Source organism: Barbus barbus (genome assembly GCF_936440315.1).
Source record: "Barbus barbus genome assembly, chromosome: 27".
Classification (NCBI taxonomy): domain Eukaryota; kingdom Metazoa; phylum Chordata; class Actinopteri; order Cypriniformes; family Cyprinidae; genus Barbus; species Barbus barbus.
Genome location: NC_136755.1, coordinates 21,076,741 through 21,095,476, shown reverse-complemented (window position 1 = coordinate 21,095,476; position 18,736 = coordinate 21,076,741). Strand labels below are relative to the sequence as shown.

The window sequence follows — 18,736 nt, the reverse complement described above, 5'->3', positions numbered from 1 at the left end:
ATATTTTTTTTCTCCAGTTGCATTACATAAAACATATAACTTAATTCAATTTTGCATTATTTTTTAGGCTATTTGTTTATTTACTAAGTCAAATAAATGATCTTTTTAATAACCTAATAGATTGAGAGAAAAAAATAAGCATCATGTCCTTGACCCATATATAGTAGGCTATATGTTTTGTCTTTTCTCAAATCATTTAATTATAATGTCAATCGTCAAACATTATCAGGTTATATGCCAGTAGACAGAGATTGTAGCATTACAAGCCCATCAACACCAGACTTATGCATCACTCAACTTTATGCTGAACAAACAATAGTCAATGAAAGAGGGAGGAACCATTGCCGCTCCAGGTGTCGCACTAAACACACGGGGCACTTCGCTGTCGATCCGTCTCGATCTGGATCAACGTCGCTCGATGTCATCACATTGTGTCCTCGATCTCCAAACCTAGCCGATCTGATCGCTTTGATTTGCGATTTCAACGCTGAAGTCATTTGGAAACTGCGGATGCCACTCAGTTCATCATCCTCGCGGAGTGTCACCTTCCTCCACAACTTCATTACGTCATTTTTATGTACCGAGGTAAGTTTCGAATCGAATTCTGAGAAAGAATCGAACATAAACAATAGGGTTCGCTTAATATTTCGTGTTAATAATAGTTCGCTACTTTGAAGGGAGATTGGACGGGGAGATTTCGCTCGGGCTTGCTGTTGTGATGTGAATAGGCATTGTTTCAGCGCTGGTCTAATTGAGATTAGATTAAGAATAGAGATCAATCTATTGGCAACTCACTTTAAACGATAGTCGCACTCTTAATGATTGCTTTCTTTATTGTAGATAGCAGTACATAAAGCCTGTCGTGTCGCACGCACACATAACCTCTGCCATAACCCATTCTGTTTGTCAATGCGCTATTTTTAGGAAGTTTCTCTTCTGAAGAGCTTTAACCATTGAACCATATAGAGATGGAAATAGGAAGGAATTGATTGATTCCGACTCCTCCTGACCATTGCATAATTCCATTAACGAGTAACTTTTGAGGAAGAAATGTTTGGAAACAAGAATTGCTTGTTGTAGCCTACTGCACTCAGCAGTTTGTTGCTGATGAGATCGAGGAAAACATTTCAGATTTCTACATAACATAGCCTAGGCCTAGCCAATAACAAATCAAGAAATAAAGTCAACACATTTCTGGCAAAGGGTGTGCTTACATTGACTTTTTAAGAGGTGGCTTTGTGTCAACTGTGAGTCTGTGTGTCTTGCATAAAATATAAAACAAACAAAATTGGGGTAACAATTGATTGTTTAGTTTATTTAGCCTATATAAAATACTATGATCGCAGCAGCAAGTATTGTGGTTTTAGTAAAACGAGATTAAAGTGCTTTTGATTCACTAAAAAGAACCGGCTCATTAAAGAGTCGTTCGCTCGGCATTCGAAATACAGTGGTTGCGTTATTAGCCTCTGTTTTTGATTCATTTTAAAGAATCGGCTCATAAGAGAATCATTCATTCGGGATTCGGACTATGCTGGCTGCTGTTTGTTTCGCGCTGTACATTGTTGGTATACACAACACTTAACACAAATAGAACAGCTGTGTTCCGAGAAAACACGTCCATGAATCCAATGTCGTGAAAATAATTCGGTGTTGGTTAAATGGCACCTATTTTTAAGAACCGGTTCTCGTTTTTCAACTCAATGTGGGAATTCAGAGATGTAAAGTTTTTGAGCTGGCATGCAGAGGTGTCGTGTAGCTATGTTTTAACATAACTTTTAGGCGTTCTGACGCCAAATGTAGGCTATTTAGCCTACTTAAATGTGTTCTTGACATTTAGGTCTTCAATCGACAAATATTAGTCACACTTTACTCTTGTTAATTTAACAATAACCACGTTATGCATTTAATATCGTATAGCCTACAAATTAATTTTTGTTCAGATCGTAACTATAAACCCAAAACTCATCCAGGGAAACAGCTGTAGCCTACTTTTAAATAATAAACTTGTTGATGCAATGCAACACATGATCCATCACTGAAAACCAATGATCTTAGATGGAAAAAAACATGCCATGCAATTAGCATTAAATTAGGTTATCAGCTATCTTCCATCATCATATTGATTTTTTCAACATGATTACTTTAAACATGATCTATTATAAGACATTTTTTCCGTTTATATTTTTTTTTTATTTTTTTTTTGGGGGGTACAATACTCAATAGCGATCAATGGCTTCGGATTGTCTTAAATCTAAACCCAGTGTTACTTTGAGAGCTATTACAGTCTAGGGCGGGGCTTTGGTGCTTTACTTTTTTTGTTTTGTTCAGTTTTTTTCCCTCCCCTCTCCCTGAAAGCTTGTCGGATGCTTGTCAGTTCACATTTAGCTTACCATTATCAAGGCTCAAAGCCTTTAGAGGACGACGGACTGCGATTTACAGGGAATCTTTGGATAACGGTCCTGTTGAATTGGGATCTTAACTACATGGAGATAAGGAATATGTGAATGAAGCATTAGAAAAGCAGCAGAGGATGTTAGTGCTTCCCTTAAGAATGTGCATGACTGATTCCACATGAGGACACTTGATAAATAAAAGCATATGGTAAGGCATTTTACAGCTCTAAACTGTAATCAAACTAATTATTGTGAATATATAATTATAGTATGTTTTGATTATACAGTATTTGATTCTGTAATAAACTTTAAGTAAACAACTATGTCCAGTTTCAACAAACATCTAAAAAATTCAGAAACTGGTTATAATCTTAAAGCAATTGTTAAAGTGTTTTATTGCTACTAGCTCCTATGTGTTAAGTTTGCATGCTTATTTACATATAAGGAAGGCAACTTAGCCTATTTATTGTGCTCATTAGCTTGGATAAAACTGTTAAACTGGTTTTAGTGTTGTTTGATAATGATAATGAGGAGTGCGATATGTGTGTGCATTATCATTATCACAACTGTCATGGTGCCAAGGAACATCTGCTCATGTGAAGCTGAAAGTTCATGCACCAGTCAAATAAGTTGAGGGTGGTTTTGTGGTAAATAACACAACAGGCTTATGCAAGGCTCTCTTGTTGTGTTATTAGGTGAATTTGCTGGCATGAGGGCTGTTGGGGGGCTGCTGCTGGGATGGCGTCAGCACACTATTTAATACCCCTTTGCTTTGTGATGAGGGGTCTGTCTCTGACTAAAATGAATGGGTTATTTTTGTGATTTCTTTTGGGTGTAGGAGTGTATTCATTTTTTGGCATAGCTGTTGTACATTGCAATTGTCATAGCAGGTTTCATGTAGATAGAAGGGGAATTTGATAGAAGTAGATTTGTGGAATTGTTTTGTCAGGGGACCTAAAATGGTGTTTAAATTCTAAATTAATTCTTCTAATCCCATATTTTTCACAGTGTGCACATGTAGTTTAACTCTAAAGGAAGAAACTGCATGTCTTTTCTAAAAAAAATTAGTGTTGATATGTGAAAATAATTAACTTCTCAAAGTCCCAACTGCATACTTTACTGTGTTTACTAAGTTGACAGAGGCTGCCATGGATTAAAAAAAATGACACTGAACACTACAGTTATTCTTGTGTTCTGTGCCGATAGACAAAAACCTTACCTTGCAGCAGTGGTGGGAGATATTTGCATGGGCCTTTTGCTAAAGTAACTTCCCTTTTATGTGCAGCTGGTTACTGTGCTCAGCCTCAATGAAGCAAGTTGTTTACATGGCTTCGGTTCACGCACTACACACCTTTTGACAGTGCAAATCAAACAAACTCCAGCACGTTCATTCGGGGAATGAGTGAGTGGGTGTTGTACTGCTTGTTTGAGTTGTGAAGAGACCTAAGCAACCTATGAAATCCCAGCAGTGACTGTTCTGAGATGTAAGGAAAAGTGATAAGATGTTCTGTGCTTGTTTTGTTCTTCATCTGAAAAGGGCCAGGGGGCTTGGGTTCAACCGTTTAAATGTCGAAAGATGTGGGATTTTCGGATTTCAAGACTTGGTGCAATTCTTTTCTGTGAATGAGAATGGAATGAAGAGCCTTTTTAAAAATGTCAAGACGTTTAGTTGCATTGCACAAAACGTTTTATAATTGAAAACACTCTTAGGATTATTAAAACTGTTCTTTATTTAACAAAAAAAAAAAAAAAATCTTTAAAGAATTGTTTCTTGGGGAACTAAAAATGTTTTTCTATCGCATTGCTAAAACCCCCCTTTTGGAACCAATATTTTCAAGAGTGTCTACCTAGAATATACATCTTTTCAAATATATCCAAAAGATGAAATAACACTGCACACATATCTGGTCTTAATTTGACAGATCCATTTGTCACCAGACTATTTTCACTTTGTTAGAGGTTTATGGCTTGAACTTGTGTTGACCTTGCGAAGTTGACCCTGTTCGTCCCCTCAACATTCAACTCTGACTTAAGCATTTTCAGTCCTCTCACAACCCCTAATAGCTCAAGATCTGCTGGCTGGAGGAAGGGACCATTAACATTATCAGTGGCTTTAAGTACAGGCAGTGGAGAGGCTAAAACAAAAGGCACAAGGGTGGCATTGTGAAGGATCAGCAGTAGATTACTGGAATTCTTTTTCTGTGGCCTGAATAAGCTTCTAGTTCCCCCATCTGGACACATGAGAAAAGCTTACATTTGCAACTTTAATATTTTAATGCCATTGTTATACTGAAGCAATTTGAGGCTGCTTGGCCATTAGTGTCATTTGGATTCAAAAGAAGTAATAACGGGCGTCGCAAATGTAAGATCCTTTTGGTGAAGTGTGTGGCCAGTAATGTTTTGATACTTTCTGTTGATTATTAAAACATTCATAGTAGGGGAAATAGATTTTATGAGTTGACTTTATTGCTACAGTATGCGTAATGTGTATTATAGCATGTCACAAAGCTGTTAAATATCTCATTGCTGCATCATTACCTCTCATTGCTCATTAAATCAAACATACACGTACAGAAGTAGATGAGAGAGAGGGCTGGAGGATTTGGTCATGTATATGTCATCAACTGAAGTGCTGTTTTACCTGTTGTGGATTAATTTGAATAAATGTCTGTCTGAAAAAGAGCTGACTGTTGTACATTCAGTCTAATAGAATCATAATCAGCAAAATGGCTTCAAGGACATACACACAGAGTTCAATTTGAGAGACAAAGTCAATTGCCATTTATCCTCGGGAGCAATAATTCTGAGAGGAAATATCCATAAATTTCCTGAATTCTCTCCATTGTGGTCTTAATACACCTTTGGTTTGAATTAGGGGTGGGCGATATGGGAAAAATATATCACGATTTTTTTTAGAAATATCACGATTCACGATTTTATCACGATTCTTTGTCATGTTGGTTTTACAAGTTGTCTGAGCATTACAGCCAAACTAGAAAGACAAAGCCTTTCAAGGTAACAAAAAAAAAAAGACATGGCAGATATTTAGGCCAAAGTGGGCGAAGATCAAAATCTTTGTCATCATTCTATCTACACATTACAAATACACATAATATACAAATAAAACAAACAGTGCTTTATTTTCAGGTACAATAGGTGTATTTAGCAGAGCATTCAATGAAATTGAATGAACAAATATAACAATAAAACACTTCATAGACTGATTCCTAAAGCAACTGTATTAAGGTTTTTCAGTCAAGAATAGTGAGTGATTTTTCTCTTTGCGTTTTGTTGTTTTGTTAACGTTAAATGAATAGTTCCCCCAAAAATAAATATTCTGTCATCTGTCAATTCTGTCAAAAAATTTTATTTTTATACCATCATTTACTTAAAAGTTGTTTTAAACCTGAATGAGTTTCTTTCTTCTGCTGAACATGAATGCTATTTTGAAGAAGGTGGAAAACCAAACAGTTGCTGGTCCTCAGTGACTTCCATAGGATTTTTCTTTCCTGCTATCAAAGTCAATGTAGACCAGCAACTGGTTACCCTCATTCTTCAAAATATCTTATTTTGGGTTCAGCACAAGAAATTAATAGTGGTTTGGGACAACATGTGAGTGAGTAAATAATGACAGAAATTAAATTTTAGGGTGAACTATCCCTTTAATGACAGTCGACAGCATGTTTAGTGTCCTGTCTCTTTAAGAGCTGCACGCATCTAATATACAGGCACGCATCTGTTTCTCTCTTAACTATTTACTTTCATTTTAGAGATAACCAACTGAGTCTGTATGAAAACCTTGTGTGTTTTGACAGTATTAGCGCAAAAAATAAGTTAGTTGAGTAATCAGGCGCTGTTAGACAGGCTTTTTTAGTGTCCGTGCTTCAGGTGTATGCGCTCAGAAAAAGCGCACGTCAGACCAGCGCGTGAATGAAACATTTAACCAGCAAGGCTTGTGTGCAAATAATGTACTTTTGCGATCGCGAATAATTGCAGTGTCCTGTCAGAGTAACTACTGCTGTATGTGTTGTACAGTACATAGAGACGAAGGCACCAGAACTGTATTTGACATAATGTGTGCTGTAGCACAATACTACCATATTTCTTCAAAAGCAGATCGTGGAGACATTTTTATCGTCCACGATCAAAAATCGTCATATGGCACACCCCTAGTTTGAATTATGGAGAGCGAGTAAAATGAAAATGTGCAGTTGTTCCCTTAAAGGGATAATTTACACAAAAAATAACGTTTGTTACTTGTCTTCATTTAAAATCCATGTCTTTTTTCTTGTAGAACACAGGCAGAATTAAATGTCTGAGCTTCTCTTTTCCACAATGAAAGTAAATGGAGACTGAGGTTGTCAAGCTCCCCAAAAGACAAAAAAATCACAAAGCAATTTAAAAGTAGACGCGTGACTTGTTATAAAACCATATGTTAGCTTTGATTGAGTGATGGAAAAATTTAAATATAAGTCAATTTTCACTAAATAATAGTTAATGAGAATGATGGCGACCATTCACTTTCATTGTATGGAAAAAAGCAGCTTGGATATTCTTCAATATATATAATTTATTTAAAGTGATAGTCCACTCAAAAATAAAAATTCTGTCATCAGTTAGTGTTCATCATGATGTTCCAAACCTGTATGGCTTGCTTTCTTCTGTGGAGCACCAAAGCATGTATTTTGAAAAGTGATGATAATCAGATGGTTTTGGGACCCATTGATTTCCATAGTATAAGTCAAATAAGTCAGTAGGGCCCAAAATTATTTGGTTAGCAACACTCTTCAAAACATCATCTATTATGTTTCACAGAAGAAAGAAATGCAGGTGTGTTTGAATGGCATGAGAGTGAGTAAATGATGACTGAATGGTGAATTTTGGTTTGACATTCCCTTTATGTCACACAGGTTTGGAACAACATAACAGTGAATACATTTTCATTTTTGGGTGAACTGTCCCTTTAAGGCGCTATTAATTACTTTTATTATTGACAGTGTTGTCAGTTTGATTCAGTTATATAAACCATATTTCACTTGAATAACAACAAACAATTTCCACATGAAGCACATGTAGTATTGTGCCTGCTAACATGCTAGCATTAGATTCAAAATGACATTTACGCCTGTTGTTATAGAACCTGTCATGTTCAAGTTGTCAAGTTGTGCTAAGGCAGCTAAATGTGATAATTATGGTAAATTTGACTACATCTTAACTGACAACACAGCTGAGATGACTAATGAGTTTGCAAATAAAAGAACTTAATGAGTTGCCAAGTACATGTTAATGCGCACCCTCTAGACAGACGAACAGACACATGCTCTCATTGAGTGGCGTGTTACGTCTTCATTGCTCCCCCTGGCCATCTGATAGGGAGCTGGCACCACAGCCCAGCAGCTCCAACATGCGTGGTCAACATGTGGGCGGTAATCCCGCTATTAGGGTAATCTGCTCAACCCACCAATCAATAAAGAGCACGCCCTGTAAATTAGGGCTGAAGAAAAATGATTTAATCACTGGGATTAAGTGCAGCTGAGGGGGAGGAGAGACTCCGCATTAAGATTTTAGTTAAGACGTCCAGGTTAAGAGTGAACAGATGTCTTCTTAAATTGGTTGATATTTATTTGATTATATACCTATTTGTGCTTTTTGTTTGTTTTTGATTAGGCCGTAAATGGTCCGTGTTTTATAGTAAATAGAGAGTAAATTGCACACAGTTGCTCCAGAAAATCTTTGGACACTTAAGCCACAATTTAAAATGTATGAATGTCATTATATAACAAAATATTAAACCAAGTGCCATTTATTTTAAAGAGAGCGCTTTTCAAGCGGAACATTTCATAAAATAATTATTTGGACATGTTCAGATTGTTTAATTGGTTAAGTTAAAAGTTAATTTGCAGTCATTTGTTTGATATTTTGATGTAAAATGCAATTAAAGAGTTCTTTGATTATATTGAAGTGTACAATTTACGCATGTAGTATAAACAATATGGAAATACAATTAATACATTTTTATTTATTGATGAATTATGTAATTATAAATTATAAAATGTATCATTTTATTTGTTTATTTGTATGTTTGTGTGCTTGCTTGTTTATAATTACAAATGTCATTCCGCTTCGTGTTAGAGTAATTCTGTTTTGAGGCATTACTAACTGTACTTGTCTTTCCAGAGTGTTTAGTTGAGAATACAATGTCCTAATATGCCTGTGTGTTGTTTTATATGTACACAAACAAAAACTATCTGTCTTGACTAGAAGTTATTTAAATACTGCCAGATCCCTTACCTTTTAAATTAGTAATGCTGACTAATCAGCGTCACCCACTATAGTGGAAAAACAGGCTGGTGATGTCATTAGTGTAAATTGCTCGCAGTAATGCGAACAAATGTGTTTTGAGCATAAAAACTGTTTTGGAATGATTGTGTCCAGAATTTGTGTGTGTATCAGCTGTGTTGGGCGTGCATAATGCCCTGTGTCTAGTGGAGGGCTTGGCACATGGGTGAGCTGGCAGCAGCGGGCAGAGAGAGAGACAGAGAGAGCTAAGCAGGGCACAGCTTTGGCACTAGAGAGCACAACAAGTGATGGCAGTGTGTGTCTTCCTGTCCAATGTTCCAACAGGAACAGGTTGGTACTGTATACTGCACACATACCTGTGTTTGACCATGACCTCACTGCCATCATGTCCAGCATAGTTAGCAAAGCTTTTTTCTGAACCATTGCCACAGCCTTTGTCCTTTTAAAGGGATAGATTACTCAATAGTATTTATTCACTGTTTTTCCAAAAAGTAAATGGGGAATGCAGCTGTAAAGCTCCAAAATGATAAAAAAAGCAACAATAAAAGAAATTCATAAACTACTGTACATAGTCGTATTAACTGAAAATCCTTCTCTGTATGATTTTATGGTGCTTTTTTGTAGTTTAAGACTGGCTCCAGTCCTCCTTCACTATCACGATATGGAAATATCTTTTGTTTTGGAAGATAGAAATTCATATGATTTGGGACAACATTATGTTGAGTAAATGAGTTTACAGTCAGTAAGATTATTTTCTTCTTTATATTTCTACCATTTTTAATCCGCAATGATGCATTAAATTGATCAAAAGTTACAGTAAGGACATGTTACAAAATATTTTTATTTCAAATAAATGCTTTACTTTATATTCATCAAACAAACCTGAAAAAATGTCCTCAAAAATATTAAGCAGCACTACTGTTTTCAACAATAAAAAATTATTCTTGAACAGCGTATTAGAATGATTTCTGAAGAATCATGTGATATCACAGGGATAAATGACATAAATATATATTAAAATAGAAAACGGTTCATTTAAATTTGAATGGTATTTCACAATATGACTGTTTTTGCTGTATTTTTTCAAACCTCTTACTGACTGTAAACTTTTGAACATGTCATTAGTATAATTCTTCTTTTTGGGTGAACTGCCCCGTTTTGTGGCTTTACCTCATTTCAGCATAACCAACCGTATTAAACTAAGACCTGACCTTTCCAGACTATAGCAATGCTGAAAGACTGATCATATGATACCATACCATATGACCATACCAAACCAAACCTGGTTAAACCAGATCATGTTATACAGTTAGAACATAATACTTCTCCAAACCACGGCACATCATCCGTATCAATGCCACACTAGACCAAACCTGATTATACTACAAGAACCAGACCAAAGCCCTTTATGATACTTTATTCGGTAGTGCATAATCACACAATGTCTAACAAATGCTCCATTTGAGGTTATAGAAACAAGCCATTGTTGCCATTGGCTGGAAACCACACAAACAGTTGTGGCGACTCCACCCTTAGACAGAATGGAAACGGCTCTTTTTCTCTTGAGCTTGTAATGCAAACCAACGCAAACCCAATCTGACTGATAAAGGTACAGGGAATTTTAATTACAGTTTCACATAAGAAGTTTATATTGTGTCTAGGACAGGTTCTGCTATGTAAACTTGACTTGTTAGTTTTGTTTTACTTGTTTACTCTCATATGCATCATTATTAGTGACAGGGCTGTAACCACCATAACTAAACACACTATTTAGATTAGTGATCAATTATATAGTTTTTAAAAATAGTTTATTCTTAAAGTGATAATTCATCCAAAAATAAAAGTTCTGTCAAAATTTACTTGTTGATCTAACTTAGTTGAACACACAAGAAGATCATTCTAAAAAAAGTAACTTTTTTTTTTTAATCCATAAAACAACATTAGACCCTATCGATTTTCATTGTCTGCACAAACACATCTGAAACATTCTTCAAATTATCTTTAGTTTTCAGCAGAAGAAAGTCAGTCGTAGTTACAGTCTCTGGTTTGAAGGAAAACATTAACAAGCTGTGCAGTTCTTCACTTGATTTATGGAAAGTTTAAACTTCAGCGAAGACAAACATTCAGCTCGTCTGGGTTTTGCATTTCGCCATCAGACGCTTTTATTTATTTTTGAGGGCTACTTAAAAATTAAATTTTACAAGACCACAAGCAAATGTCCCACCGGATCTTATGCTATACAGTACTACACCATGGTGCTATATATACATTAAACTGTACTATCATACACCATATCTAATAGCTGTTGCTATTTAAAGCACAGCTGTTACGAAGTCAGTAGAACCTTATCAGAGGTTTGTTTGAGTAACTGAGGTATTTGTATACGAGTATCACATTCATTGTTCACTGATCTGATTTCAAGGATTCCATGTTCTGTCAAAGTAGCAGGGCATTTGCTCTTCTCTTTACGTAGTGCACCCCTCTGTATTTTAGAAACTTGCTAATAGCGTCTCGTCTCTCTGGAGATGTCCCTGTTGTGCCTTTTTCCTGTGGACTGATTGCATGTGGATTTCAACTAATTGGATCCTGTGGATGTCAAGGCCTTACTGCTGTAAATTATTCAGAGTCTGGTTTGTCTGTAAAACAACATGTAGAAAAGCACAGCACGTTATATCTTTGAACTTTGTATTTAATGCATCTAAATATAAGATGTCAACTAATCGTTGCTTTAAAATACATGTATATAACTATATATTATTTTGAAAGGATTATGAATGGGAAGGACAAGTAGTATGTCTCAGCAATATAGGTGGCAAATGAGTTGCATGAATGATATTACACTGTTTTTTGCTCATCTTGCAAAACTTTCAATGTGGAATGTCCAGTGAGTGGTGCTAAGTGTTTTCAGTTTTATCCGAAACAGAACAGTATGAATGCGACCCATTCTACGTATTACAGCGATTAGAAAATAAAATTTCCAAAGACTGGTGCTAAAAGGTTCATGCTCTATTATGTTTGAAAATAACATACACCAAATCCTACCTTAAACCTAACCTATAGTTGTAACAAAAGCAACCATGGGACATAAACACATGCTGAGACAATCACGCCATTCTTGGGTCTACAAGTCTATAAGATTTCTTTTCAATTTTTTTATCGTGACTCAAGTTTCACAGGACTTGCACCCGAGTACTCTATATTGCAAATGCAGTGTTGTACCAGGTGAGCTACCGAGCAAGTTTACTATGTCAGAAAAGCCATACATGTGGAGCTGGTAATGTGATGCAAACATTAAATGTTAGTTTACAAATAAGTACTAAAAATGTTTTGAAGTCATAACAGTACTGTGCAAAGAAACACACAAAAATAACTCTTTATTAATTGATAATTTACCCCTGTGATCACAATTAGTTTGAACAAGAATGAAAGGGTTTCAGTGCCAACAGTGTTGATTTCATCTGGAAACTGCAGTGAATTGTATGTAGAGGTAGATTTTTGGAGTTTAGGTAGAGATACGTTTTTCCAGTGAGCCTATTTTGGAAATATTAGCCAATTTCAGCTTCCCCAACAGCTGTTCCTCTGAGAAAGAGCTCAGAGATTATTAATAGCTCAAGATCAAGGGAATTCGCTTATTGAGAAAAATAAAGCTAGCATTCAGTGCCAAACCTCTCATATCCAATACAGTGCATCCCTTCTGTTCAGATTACTCAAGTAAGTTCTTGAAGTCTGAGTTTCTACGACATTTTTGCAAATGCATACTTATACTCTCTTGTGAGTACAGCTATTGCAAAGTGTTGTACCTGAAATCAATATGTTGTGCTATAAAAAGTGGAATCAAAACACCTTGTTGTCTGGGCAGCCATTTTGTTTGTTATGAGATACAATAAAAAATTCAGTAACATTAATGAAGCTTAATGAACTAAAGATTTACAGCATTGATTTAGTACAGCATTCTACATATGCTAATGCATTTTTAACATTAAAGGTTATAGTTTCATTTAATACATTAACTAAGTAGTAATTAACATTGTTATTTCTTGAAACCTAGTGCATTAACTGATGTTAGTATATACAACCTTACAGTAAAATGTGACCAGACTTCTTCATTTTGTAAATTTTAAAGAATTGATAGAAGTGTTATATACATAATTCCTTGACAAGCCTTTTAAGACTTAACCCTCATCACATGAGACAGTGTAAATACATAATTCATCTCGCAAGTCATTCCTGATGGTCCCCTGAGGGCAAAACTCTTATACATATGTTTTTTTTGTTTAGTATCGTGACAAGTGATAGTAGCACTGTTGTTTCACACTTCACCAAGTCTGTTTAAAGAGGTTCAGAAAGATCAGCTGAATGAAGTCTGTGGTCTGCAGGACGCTGGTAGCTTTAGTTCACTTCCTTTGGGGTGACTGGGATTAAAGTGTGTAATCCACCTCCTTTTGGCACCAGACGTCCAGCTGGACTGACCTCAAATCCCAAAGAGCCCGACATGTCATATCCCTCAGTGAAGGGAATGCTCCACACCATTTTGATCAGACATGAGTCAAAAAAGCCCTATACACAATATCTTGGTAGGCTATTATTAAAGTTAAGTTGTAGCAAATGACCAAAATAAGCCAATGGGGGAATTTCACGAAAATTGTATGAAATATCCAGATAATGTTTTACTCCACGAGAATAAATACATAAACAAACATACAAGCAAACAAATAGAAAACATTTATTTAGATTTTGCATATAAAACTGTCAACTTTGTTTAAATAACAACTCCCACAATTCTCAGTAGCCTGTACTGCAAACTACTCAGAAATATCAGTGTCATTACTGTTATGTTAAAAATTTAAATAGTCAATTATAATTTTAAGGTAGAATTCTTCTAAGTACAGATCATAATACTATTTGTTGTACTAAATTGAGTTTATGCTTATTAATATTTTTAATTAATTGAACATACAGGACTGGAATGACCATAGCAGAAGCTTTTTGTGGTTTGTGTTTGGATTATTGAACAGTTGGAAGATCCAAACATAGCCCATTATAAGATTTCTAACAGAGTCAGTCACTTATTGATTTTTTTATCTCGTGGTATTTGATCCATGATGCCATGTGTCTAAATGAGATGTCCAGGACCTCCAGCAGAAATATAGGCCCACAACATCAAAAATACAGCAGTATATTTCATTGTACACATGGGGTACTTTTTATCCCTGTGTTCACCAAAGCCATCTTGAGTGTTTGCTGCTAAAAAGTAGGGCTGCAACGATTAGTCGACATTATCGACAATGTCGACAACAAAAAATAGTCGACAAATATTATTTTTGTCGAGTAGTTGTTTGATCTCATATGACCACTGCTCCGGGTGTGTGTTCACGGTGTGTGTGTGTGTGTTCACTGCTGTGTGTGTGCACGTTGGATGGGTTAAATGCAGAGCACGAATTCCGAGTATGGGTCACCATACTTGGCTGAATGTCACTTCACACACTTCACTCACTCACTCACCTAATATAAGAGCCTGCAATACTGCGGTTTGACCAGTGTGGCGCTGTAGCGCAAGACTGTAGTTTGGCGCTTCGGTTCAGACTCAGAGCAAATGCATCCGAACCTGAGCGGCGTTTGGATGTAAATATATATTCTGCGCTCTCCTCTCAGTAATGAAATAAACGCAACACAAACTGACAGTTGTGTGAAAGCAGCAGTTATCCACAGCGATGTGGATGTTTGCTTGAGCTCTGCAGTTCAGTACTCCAGTAAAGTCCTTTCACATCATGTTTATTTATATAGTACTTTATGCAATAGATAGCCTTAATTCAAGCAGCTTTACGGCATTAAACATGAAAACCAGAGCCACTGTCGCGTTCAGATAGAATTACAACTTGATTTTCTGTTATAAAGCTGCTCTCCAGTGTGGAGCTAGCTAATTATAAAATATTGTTATTAGTGGGCAAAAAAATTAATTCATTAAAGTGATTCGTCAAAGCTTGATCTAGCTCAGGACAGTTTTGGTTATCATAACCCTATAAGGCATTTTAAGACATTATGTTGTGAATAAAATAGTTTATCCAAAGCGTCTTATCACTGACCTTTATTTTGTTTCTCATCTATATAACTTACAAAAGGAGATGTTAGGCAGAATGTGTCATTCAGTTACTTTTTCATGTAGCTAATTAAATGGTGAGAGAGTGTCTCTGTCTGTCGATCATCTCATTTTGTGTGCCAAATACATCTATTTGTATAATGAATTGGTAACAGTTTACAATAAGGTATCATTTGTTAACATTAGTTAATGTATTAATTAACATGAATTAATGTAATGAACAATACATTTATTACATTTATGTATTAATCTTTGTTAATGTTGGTTAATAAAAATACAGTCGTTCATTGTTTGTTTATGGTAGGTCACAGTGCATTTACCAATTTTAAAAAACACAACTTGTGATTTTTATAAATGCATTAGTAAATGCTGAAATTAACATTAGATTAATAAATGCTGTAGAAGTATTGTTCATTCTTAGTTCATATGAACTAATGTTAACTAACAAACCTTATTGTAAAGTGTTACCAATTAATTGTATAATAATTGTAATTACATAATATACTTTTCTAAAGCTGAAGTGACCTTTATGTTAGAATATTTATAACTTAATATTTTGACTAATTGCAAAAGCTGAATAATCAAAGTCTACTGATTAATCAGTGAAATAATCGATGATTAGTCGATTAATTGTTCTAATAATCGTTAGATTAATCGATTATCAAAATAATCGTTTGTTGCAGCCCTACTAAAAAGCTCCTTTTTTAGTTTCATCTGACCATAGAAGCCAGTCCCATTTGAAGTTCCAGTCGTGTCTGATAACTGAATATGCTGGAGTTTGTTTTTGGAAGAGTGAGGAGAATTTTTCTTGAAACCCTCCCAAACAACATGGAGTGATGTAGGGGCTGTTTGACTTTTTTTTTTTTTTTTTTAAGGTTTTCTGACTCCGAGACTATGGGTGGGAGATAAAATCGATTCTCCGATGCATCGCGATTCTCTCTTCAACGATTTTGAAATATTCAGAATCGATTCTGAGCTTGTTTTTATGGGATATTGTGTATTGTGGGCCCGCAAGAAACGCTACTTTTTTTTTACTTTTACAAGAATACTTTTATATGAAATTGATGTACACGAAGTCATTTATGTTTTCAGAGCAGGACAAAACATCTGATATATCGAAATATATCTGTGCATTAGTGTGAATTCAGCCTGTTAAAGCTGCCACTGTCGATGATCTCATCAGTAATAATCAAACAGCAATTATGCTGAGGGGAAAAAAAAGAAAAACCCATAACTATTGTCTGTAAACTTTCAGATACTTAAAGAACACTTATTTTAAATAAGTAATTGTTTTAAAAGTAGCCTGCTTATATAATAAAAAAATTAAGTAAATTTTGCACAAAATGAATTTGATATAAAATTTATATCAAAATGTAGCCATGTGCAGTAATATTGAATTGAATAGTGAAACCAAGATTGACACCCCTACTTTTAAGATGGCAGTACTGACACACAGAGATTCCAACTATAAACAAAAAGCATAGAAACTCCAATTTTGGTTAAGATGTAAAGTTGTAAAGATGTATTTGCACAGCAGAAGAATTAATTGGGGAAAAAATGTAGATCAAGAATCATTTTGGAATCGTATCGTGTGTATAATATCAGAGACTGAATCAGACAAATTTAAGATGCGATCAGAACATTGAAACATGAGAAACTGGAATTCCACCGAGAGACCCAAGGAAACAGGACGCCGTAAATCAGATTCCTAGCTCCAACTAGTCTGAAGCAAGCAAACTAACCAGCAAGCCTCTTTCACAAAACTTACAAGCTTACAACCTTGAGACAAAAGAACACTTATTGATAATTCCAATTCAGGAAGGAGACAGTCAAATTTGGGGCAAATAATTAAGACTGATGGTCAAAAAGATGGCCATATGTAAAGGATTAGCCCTTATTTTAATTTAGTTTTGGGGAATCTATTCTTAAGATTCGATATTGATATTTACATGATCAATCGATATTAATCAAAACGTCCAACTTATACCTTGTTAACGATACCTCATTAACGACTTGTACCAAACCAAATAGTACTTTATCAAAATTCATGAGCATAGGTAACGCGATCTTTGGCAAATAGTTTAAGACTTGGAAATTACACAGCACCAGACAAAGATTTCTTAATAAATTCAAAGTTTATTTACTACTCTACACACTACTAAGCTAACATAACACAAACAGAATACGTAACACACAAGCACACACATTGCAATGAATTGTTTTGAGATGAAGAGAGTTTAAGGTTCTAATGCTCGTTTTCAAGAATGCTCTAACTTCAACCTGAGGGAGTCATAAGCAAGGAATTTTACTATATTTACACTTAAAGATGAATGCAACCAGTTTCCAGCAGCATTAGGAAGAATTGTTTGATTCTACTTGCTTTAAGTTGAATTCCGTTCCTTTCCTGTTAGAGGAAACCCCGGGTGTGGCTTGGCTGCTGATGTGTCGTCGTCACGTGATGTCACGGGGTTACTCTTCGGTGGTTGGTTGGCTTCTTTCAGATGTGATGACGCTCTTAGGAAGTTTGTTTCAGTTCTTACGGCTTCAGATGTTAGTTTCTTTAGAAGTTTGACTAAGTCTTGATAGTTGTTCAAATGCTCGGCCAGATGTTAATGGCTGGAAGCGCTTAGCAGCGCGATCAGAGCAGGAGCCGAAGTTTCACCAGGTCAGCGCACGAGCAAGCAATGAGAGCAGCCACAAAGCTGGGTGTCTGTCTTTTTACGGGCTGATTTACGTCCGCCCCTTTTGCTGTTTGATCCAATCACCGGTGTCTCTGTAGGGTGGAGCCCCGCCCCGCACGGCTCAGTTTTCCGCGCATAAATTATCTGCCCAGTTATTTTATCACATGAAAAAAACTATTGAAAGCAGATTTCTATACGTGTTGTAATCATACCTTATGATGATAAAAGACAATTTCCATCCACACCAGATTATTGCTGATGAAATCAGCTTTCATTCGAAATCAAACACCAGTTATTTGGCATACACAAATGTACATACCTTAATTTTATATACTACACGGTTAAGGCATAGATTCTAAATAATCACACCAAGCATGTGAAACTAAACAATAGTGATCGGGAAAAAATAGACATCAAAAGATTACAACAATACCATAGGTTCCAATAACACAACAAGCTTAGTTTCATGAAATACAACCTGAATATTTATTGTAAATATATTGTACATATTGCTTCTGAGTATGTTGCTTTAATAGCAGGAACAATTATAATTTGTTCTTTTTGCAATCCTTTAGCAAGATTTGAGTCTCTTTGTCTGTTAATAAGAAGAAAAGGATTGTTCAAATGTGAGAGAGAGAAGAGTTGTCCGGGGGTCATGAGTATCACGTTTGGGAAGATCTGGAGATTTTCTTAGCTCGGACGTCGGTTGTAAAACCATCTTCCTGGTTGATACCATCATTGAATTACTGCGTTACATGATCAGGAGTTATCAGAGCTGGTCTGTGCTGGATCCTTTCCAGATGCAACGGGCTTTGTACTGTTCGACTTTATGGTAAACCGGTCACGAACATTGAAGGTTCTGTTCTTTAAAGACATCCAGATGTTCTTCTCAAATATCTCCTGATTTTTAGAGGTCTCCTGAGATAAGGAGATTTGGGGCAGGAAATCGGCCAGCCAGTCAAATTCTGGGAGTGGTACAGGCGTAATTCCTGCTCAGGAATGTTAGCCGTTTTGAAATTACCTGTGTGTGTCCTGGTCTACTATGCACTACTACATGTTCCACGATTGAATTCACAAGCTTCCTTAGACTGACTTCTCCCCCACATAGAAGACCGACCAAACCAAAATTCCTTTGTCTAAAGAACATGCCTTTGTTCTCCATATAACTATACAAAGACTTTCTTTTTCATATGCACATAAAATCATCCTTAAAGGACATTTCTATGCAGAACCCCATATTATGTTTGTAACCCACATATTAGACT

The 18,736-nt window shown here is 35.8% G+C and overlaps 1 protein-coding gene across 2 annotated transcripts in view; it reads left to right on the top strand.

The window, feature by feature from the left end:
• Positions 1 to 246: 246 nt before the first annotated feature.
• The window catches only part of LOC306847527 (zinc finger protein 516-like), a 54,828-nt gene continuing 36,338 nt past the window's right edge, over positions 247 to 18,736 (top strand). Inside the window, exon 1 of one of the 2 annotated variants that reach the window (XM_079381495.1) lies at positions 247 to 585. The gene's annotated coding sequence lies outside the window, so the exon portion shown is untranslated. Of the gene's footprint in view, positions 586 to 2,372; positions 2,602 to 18,736 lie in introns of those variants that run through there. The other variant, XM_079381496.1, reaches the window with a different exon arrangement.